The sequence below is a fragment of the Suncus etruscus genome, chromosome 13 (assembly GCF_024139225.1).
Source record: "Suncus etruscus isolate mSunEtr1 chromosome 13, mSunEtr1.pri.cur, whole genome shotgun sequence".
NCBI lineage: Eukaryota > Metazoa > Chordata > Mammalia > Eulipotyphla > Soricidae > Suncus > Suncus etruscus.
This window is the reverse complement of record NC_064860.1, coordinates 31,250,359-31,258,558: the sequence shown is the minus strand read 5'-3', so window position 1 is coordinate 31,258,558 and position 8,200 is coordinate 31,250,359. Positions and strand designations below refer to the sequence as shown.

General features: G+C 41.5%; 1 non-coding gene across 1 annotated transcript; it reads left to right on the top strand.

Annotated features, from left to right (window-relative positions):
* Nucleotides 1-1,299: 1,299 nt before the first annotated feature.
* Nucleotides 1,300-1,425, top strand: LOC126026415 (small nucleolar RNA SNORA51). The gene has a single exon (XR_007501699.1). It is a non-coding gene; the product is annotated as a small nucleolar RNA SNORA51 (small nucleolar RNA).
* Nucleotides 1,426-8,200: the final 6,775 nt, after the last annotated feature.

The window sequence follows — 8,200 nt, the reverse complement described above, 5'->3', positions numbered from 1 at the left end:
TTCATGACCCTTATGATTTGCTCCTAATATACTTCTCAGCTAATTAACTTCTCTAACGAAAATGTGAACTGTAGAAAACAGTAACTGTCACTGTTTAAAAGAAACTAAAAGGGAAAGAGAGAGAGAAAAAAATAGAAACAAAAAGAGAGAAAAGTCTCTTCTACAGAAGCAGGCAGTAGAGAAGGTGGCAGGGAAACTGGGAATATTGGTTGGGGTAAATGTGCATATGGAGGGTATTGTACGTTGAATGACTGAAACTCAATCATAAACAACTTTGTAATTGTCTGTCTCATTATTCAATTATTAATTTAAAAAAGAAAACAGTGACTGAGTTTATAGTCTTTGGGTTCTAGTTCTAGTTCCATCCAGCAGGACTCCAGTTGCCCAATGGAATTTGTTATGTATTATGGGGTCCAGGGTTCTTTTGTTAAAAACAAACAAACAACTTTATTTATTGATTGTTTTTTGGGCCACACCAGGCAGTGCTCAGGGGTCACTTCTGGCTCTGCACTCAGAAATCTCTCCTGGCAGGCTCAGGGGACCATATGGAATGCTGGGAATCAAACTGGGTCCCTCCTGAGTCGGCCGCATGCAAGGCAAATGTCCAACTGTTGTGCTATCTCTCCAGCACGGGTCCTAGGTTGTTTTGTTTTGTTTTGTTTTGTTTTGTTTTTTACCATCTGAAAGTGCTTCCTCTTTTATTTAAAAAAATGTTATTGATTGAAATTTTTGTGGTTTACAATACTATTAATAATGGTTTCTCATGCACATGATTCCAACCAACATCATACCCATCACCAGAGTACCTATCTCCTTCTCCCAAAGGATCCCAGTGCCCCTCACTTTTTAGTACCCCATTAACAACAACCCCATTGTGTGGATCAGTACACCCTATGTTGTGTTTGAAACTTTGTTGATACCTTGCTGTGTTGTGTATCTTTGAGTTTCACATTGGAGAGAGCTCATTCTATTTTCTTTCCTTTCCTTCTATTCCTTTCCTTCTAACTAACTTTATCCAGAATGATATCCTCTAGTTTCATCCTTCTTGCACAAATTGCATTATTTTATTCTTTCTTAGAACTGCCTAGTATTCTATTGTGTATATATGCCACAGGTCGTGTGTGTGTGTGTGTGTGTGTGTGTGTGTGTGTGTCCCAATTCACAATTGTCTAGAGTACAGGCTGGTGTGGGGTGGGGAGGAAAGACACTTGGAATATTGGTTATGGGAATGTTGCACTGGTGAAGGATTTCATATATATTAAAAAAGTAAAAAAAAAAAAAAAGAAGAAAGAAAGAATAAGGCCCCTAATTCTTATCACAGGTTGTGTTCTTTACACTGACTGTATAGAAAGAGGAGGTACAGTAAATGCACCCCATATATATCTCAACCCAGGCCCTTTGCCTGGTCTGTATTGGGTCCTAGGTTCTGAACAAGTAAGGACTCCATTTTGTAAAGGCCACATGTCAAACTTCTCTTAGGTTCTAAAGAAGGAGGGATGCCATTTTGTAAGGACTACACGCTAGACTTTTCTCAAGCCTATTTTCATTAACACTGCCCCAAACTACCTGGCCATACCAGGTAGCCTATTGGTCCCTGGCAGTATAAAATCCAGGTTGACTACATGCAAGGCAAGAACTATCTATCTAGCTCTACACTAAATTGTAGAACAGAGAGAATTGATAAATTTTAGCTGCTGGTAACAGTGTAAACCTATCTACCATGACTATTACCACATACCAACCTTAGCTCAGCTGTAATTTCCCATTTTTGTACTTCTTTTTATAGTTAGCAATGTCTTTTCTTCTATTCTGAATTCCTCCAAACCTTTGAAGATCTGATCACACTTTGCTGTCTCATTCACAATTTCTTTCCTATATGCCAGCACATCGTCTATTCCAATCATTCTGCAAATTGTGACTTGTTACTTCATGGCACTTCTTTATTGACTGCTGTGATATTAACTTCAAATGTGATTTGGTACCAGGAAATAGTACAGTGATGGGGAAGCATGCCTAGTATGCATTAGCTTTGATACCTGTTGGTTTACTGGTCCTACCCTAATCAATATTTGTACTGATTAAAATTTGTGTGATCTGGTGATGGGATATCGGATTATTTCCAACTTAGTATTCCTCTCCCACCCTAGGGTCAATAAAAGCAGAAGTCTGAGAAAGGCAGAGGCTCATTCTTTGGTCTTTTTTCACTGAGCTGCATTCCTTCGTAGGAGCAAAAAAGCTTGGGTAGTTGAATTCCTTGCTTGAGTGCTGGATTTCCTGAACCTGTTCTTGTACCTCTTCACTGTGTGGATTATTTCTTGCTTCAATGTTTGTCTCCAGGCTGTTACTCACCAGATCCTCATTTTGGAGCCTTTGGCTCCCCTAACAATACCTACTACCACATGGTCCTCTGAACAATACTAGGTATGCTCAGAGTAATCCCTACTTTACAGTGCCCTAGCATCACTGTCCTCAGACCTTAGCACTGAACTGCCAGTTCTCAAACTGGAAATTACTGGTGGGAACCCTCAGAGTTACTTAAAAGCTCAAAGTCAGGCCTGCCTTTGCTTAGAGTCAGCACTTGAACATTGGCTTTCTATAGTAGCTCAATACATATGTGACTAAATTTGATCCACAAGCTGAACACAGTTGTCTGTCTGTTTTTGGACACAGTGAGCTAAAGAAATGCAGAAGAGTTATCTCCTTTGTTAATCACCTGTTGACTAACAAAGACCATATGAAGGGTCTGTATGAAGCATAATATTCCCACCCGGCAACTGACAGTCCCTCATCCCCTCCAACTGGCCTGTGGAATGGGTTAACTCCACCACGAGATTAGGTGCTGTGTTGTGTGGAGCTGGTAGATGTGGCAGCCAGAAGAGCTTTTAGAACACCACTTTGGCATATGCAGAGAGGCCTATAGAAGACAGAGGCCTCTGGTTTTTCTGTAGCACAAAGATCAGTTGCTTCCACAAAGACGTTTTGCAAATTCAGACCTTCTTCCCTTGGCTGTTCTGATTAGTGCCTGTGTGGCGACCTTTGGCATTGAAAGAGCCAGAGTCAGGAAATCAGTAGAGCACTAATATGGTTCAAGGTCAAGGCTTCCAGGCTTGAGTTCAGAAGCTTTTTATTGATTTTCTGGGTGCTGAGTTGCCTTGGATTATGTTATCATCCCCATGATCTTCACTTATCTCATATGTCAATGAGGGTGTGGATAATATTACATCTCTGGTGTTCCTGCTGTCTCAATTATTCTGCCCTTTATTCTCATAGGGAAAGCTGGAGACCTCCTCTGACAGGAATTTGGAGTCTCCTTCTGGCCAGCAAGCACCACTGTGTCAGCCCCTTGGGTATGGCCTGGTCTTATTTATTGGGTGTGCCTCTATTTAAAACAGTGCTAGAATCTTTCTCTATTAGACATGGAAAAGAAGGACTTCGAGTACAGGATAATAACTTGCTGACTCAATCATGATGGAACAAAGCATTAAATTGGGGCAAGCTCTGTTTATCCAATCAATTGTCCTTGCCTCTGAATTATCATGGATTGTTCTTTCCTTGTAGCCCTGATGAAAGGACTGAAGCAAGACCACACTGAGGTTTGGTGCCAAGTAGGTTCAAGTGGCCAAAGAACCACCAAGGTCTTGTAATCAGCTTCATTGGTACTTTCCCTGCCTCAACCTTCCCTCCCACTCACAGCAAACACTTTTTCCTTCTGGGCCCTTCTGGCTGCTCCTGTCCCCACTACCACTTGGCCACTCAACTTAAGCTCGTCAGAGTTTCTTCCACCAACTTTACTTCACTTCATCACCAAGGCAGCAGCTAGGTTATAGTTTTGCTTTGCATCAGACAGCAGGCGATCCTCCCAGCCATGGCTGCATGTGCTCACGTGCCATTTTGTGTCTGGAAAGTAAGGTGAGGAAGAGGATACTGCAGTTGCTGTTAGAGTCTGTTCTTGGCTTTATCCCCAAAAGAACAGAGAACACACAGCAATGCAAGTCACACAGTGAGGCTTATTGATCTAGCATGCTTGAGGTCCTGTATCTCCAGATACAGTGGGTTTCTGGACTTCTATGGCAGGGGTTAAAACTTTTTATACTTTCAACTAACATGCTTAGTCACTCAGGAATTTTCCACAGCTGTGCAGTTACACCCTGGTGGTGTGGCAAGATAAATTCCAAGACCACCCCCCCCCCCGATAAATACTTGAAGACTTTTAGGATACTCACTCCCATCATGATGACTAAGATAGTTTTCTCATTCTCCCTTACCAGGGGTGGGGGATTCAGTTGCTGTGCTCTTAGTTAAAGTTTACCTTGAGTCTTCTGCACTTACTTAGTCTCTGGGTAGTTGATCTTTAAAATTATTTGTCCTTAGTACACGGTTGGGCTAGGATGGATTGTAATTTCTGATAGTTATCTTAAGGGAAATGAATGTTCCCTGGGCCTATTCTTTTTACCTCAAAACTGCAGCAGTTTACAGTAGTTAACTTCCTTAAGCAAGCAGAATACAGAAAGCCAAAGCAACGTTCTTTCTTTTTTTTTTTTTTTTGGTTTTTGGGCCACAACCGGTAACGCTCAGGGGTTACTCCTGGCTATGTGCTCAGAAGTTGCTCCTGGCTTGGGGGACCATATGGGACACCGGGGGATCAAACCGCGGTCCGTCCAAGGCTAGCGCAGGCAAGGCAGGCACCTTACCTTTAGCGCCACCGTCCGGCCCCAGCAACGTTATTTCTAATATGGTTTCTAAGCAAAGACACACCATTCTAGCATCAACATAGTTAATTCTAAATCTAGGATTCTAACATAGAACCCAACATTGCCACCATGGGAAATTCTTATGTTTTTGGATTTGTGGAAAAGGAGTGCAGGTAAATGACCTTTTAGCTACAACATGTACAAGAATGATAGCCCTTTTTGGACAGGTGGGAAAATGTGGAAATGAACCTGTCCTACTTCCTGAATTCATATTCCACCCTTGCTGTTCATCTTCCTGACAATGAAGAAGTCTTTGCTAGGGGTGTGACTCCATGGCATTCACTAAGGGAGAGAGAATGATGAGCAAGAGAAAAAAAACCTGCCCAGGAGCTCACAGTCTGGTTAGATAAACTCATATTTGTAGGACTTCAAAAAGGTGCCATCGAGAGTAGAAGGATTTTTAACCTATGTTGCACTTAGAATCTGAAACGACCAAGTTAAATTTTTTTTCTGGATAAAAGATTTTTAATGATCTGATTTCAAAGGTACAACGAGTACCTCTAACCACATCAGCCACCCTTTTTCTTCAACACACATACACACACACACACACACACACACACACACACACACACACACACACACTGCTGAAGAATTAAGCAAGAGTTTGAGGATTTTGCTGAAAATTCATTATTTTGATGGTACATCGAATACCTCCTCAGCCTCAGCTTCCTGATCTCTAAAGTGGGATGCATGCTTTCTGTCCTGTTTATTGCAAAGCATGGATTGTGAGGCTCAAATAAGACGAGTATACAGAGCAAACACCATGCAAGTAAAAGGTATCACTGATATTTAAAACTGAAACCCCAGGCTACACAGTATAGAATTAATAGGAATCCCATCCCAGATATGCTGCAGCCAATATTCTCCTCTTGCAGAGGATGTAGTGAAGACCCTGAAAGAATAAGTGGCTCAGGGCCAAATAGCCAACCTCAGGTAGAGCTGAGAGCAGAGGCTAGTATCTACAGGCTCTGTATGTGCCTGGGGGGTTTGAGGAAAGCTTTGAGTCCCGCACAAAGATGAGCTCCCCACCCCTTCTGTTCCCTCTGCACAAGGAAAATGCTATTTGGATAAACTTGAATATATTTTATTCTTCAATCCAGCTGTCTGCTCAATTCCCATTTCCCTCCCATGCCATAAAGCTAGTCCTTTTGTAAATAGTTTCCATGGGGAATCTGGGTTTTAATTACATCATCATCAAATGATCCATGATCTTCTGTAAAAGACCCAGAGATAAGTTGGGGACAGCTTATATGGAAAAATGAGAAGCTTAGTAGCCAAGCCAAATAATTGCAGAGAATTTTTTGTTTTTCTTGGGCCACACCCTGCAGTGCTTAGGGCTTACATCTGGCTCTGTGCTTAGAGATTGCTCCTGGTGAACTCAGGGGATGCATGGGTACTGGGGATAAAATCCAGGTCAGCCATGTGCAAGACAAGCACAATTCTTCCCTGTAGAGAGAATTTTAAAGAATTTTCTCAAAAATCTTTTCCAGGACATTTTTGCAAGCAGGCCACTTGGCATTTGTTCATGAAATAAATGACCAGACAATTTGAGATACACGCTCCAGCATATCAAGGAGGGGTAGATCCATGAGCTGTTCATCTGTTCCTTTCTTTCCAGTCTCTATAAAGGCATCCAGTGTTTCAGAAATGCTTTCTTTGGGGCCAGAGCCATAGCACAGTGGTAGGGCATTTGCCTTCCATGTGGCTGACCCAGGACAAACCTGGGTTTGATCCCCGATGTCCCATATGGTCCCCAAGCCAGAAGCGAGTTCTGAGAGCATAGCTAGGAGTAACCCCTGAACATCGCCAGGTGTGGCCCCAAAACAAAACAAAACAAAATAGCTTTCTTAGGCTAAGAGTGAGTGTATGGAGCCAGCTCATCTAGAATATGCCTCTCTGTAGTGGAGATGCTGTTAGCATTTCAGAACACAGAGATCTATTTTTTTCAACAAAAAATAATATAAGAGGGCCCAGACTTTGGGATACATTCTCTCTCTCTCTCTCTCTCTCTCTCTCTCTCTCTCTCTCTCTCTCTCTCTCTCTCTCTCCCTCTCTTTCTCTCTGTCTGTCTCTCTCCCTCTCTCTCTCTCTGTCTCTCTCCCTGTCTTTCTCTGTCTCTCTCTGTCTCTTTCTCTTTTATTTTTTATTTTTGCCTGCCACATTCAAAGGTTAATCCTGCCTCCGATCTCAGAAATTACTCCTGGTGGGTTCAGGGAAACATATGGGATGCTGGAAATAAAACCCTGGTTTTACCTTGAACAAGACAAATGTCCTACCCTCTGTACTACCATTCTACCCACTTACCCCTTAACTTTTGCCAAGTTCACCTTAAGATACCATCTGGACAGTTCATTTATTTCCTCCACCTCCTACTAATTAGATGTGGGAAATAGACATTGGGTTTAATGTGGATCTTTTGACCCGTACTTATCGAGCCTTGATTATATTTGAATTAAATTACTGTGATATATAGTTACAAAATTGTTCATGACTGAATTTCACTCATACAATGTTCAATAACCATCCCTTCACCAGTGCACATTTTATTGTACCAATGTCCCCAATTTTCTTCCTGTCCTCCCACCTGCCCTGCCCTTGCCTCTATGGCAGACATTGTTTCTCTCTCTCTCTCTCTCTCTCTCTCTCTCTCTCTCTCTCTCTCTCTCTCTCTCTCTCTCCTCTCTCTCTGCCTTTTTTCTTTTTAGACACTATGGCTTGCAATACTACTACTGAAAGGGTATCATGCATATTGCTTTATCTCTTTTCACACCCAGTTCTTGTCCAGAGTGACCATTTCCAACTATCGTAATCATAGTTAGACTTAATAATTTTTAAAACATTAAATGCATTCACAAATTAAGACTATAATCTCTATTTAATATTTTTTGCTATCTGAATCCTTGACCTAGCTCCCCCTGTCACTAATATACATACCCCTTAAGAGTACCCCTTCTCTAGGCACCTGCCTCTCTTCTTTCTTTACAATCTTTTCCATCTTTGGCTCGCCAACATTTGAACAGCTGCAAGAGTACAAAGCGTTTAATTTGGGAACACTGTCTGTAGGAAGGAATGCTTTGTTAGTTTCTAAAGTAATGCAAATCTTAATTTAGAAAGTAATATAACAATTTTTTGGGTTCTGGAAGTCAGAGAGATTATGGATTGCACTGCAGAGGCAACCTGATGATGTTAGCTCTTTGCAGCATTTTTTTTTTAATGCAGCAGTTTTATTTCTACTCCTGTGCAGAAAAACAAAGAGTGTCCAGTAGAAACCTTTGCTTCCTGATTTCAGTGCCTTGTCTCATTTGGCTTCTGCAAATCAGAATGTTTTATTGGTTGTTTTGTGTTTTTTATAATTTAGTCACCATGAAATTACAAAGTTAATTATGATTAATTGTGTTTCAGGCATACAATGTTTAAATATCAATCCCTTCACCAGTGTCTACTTC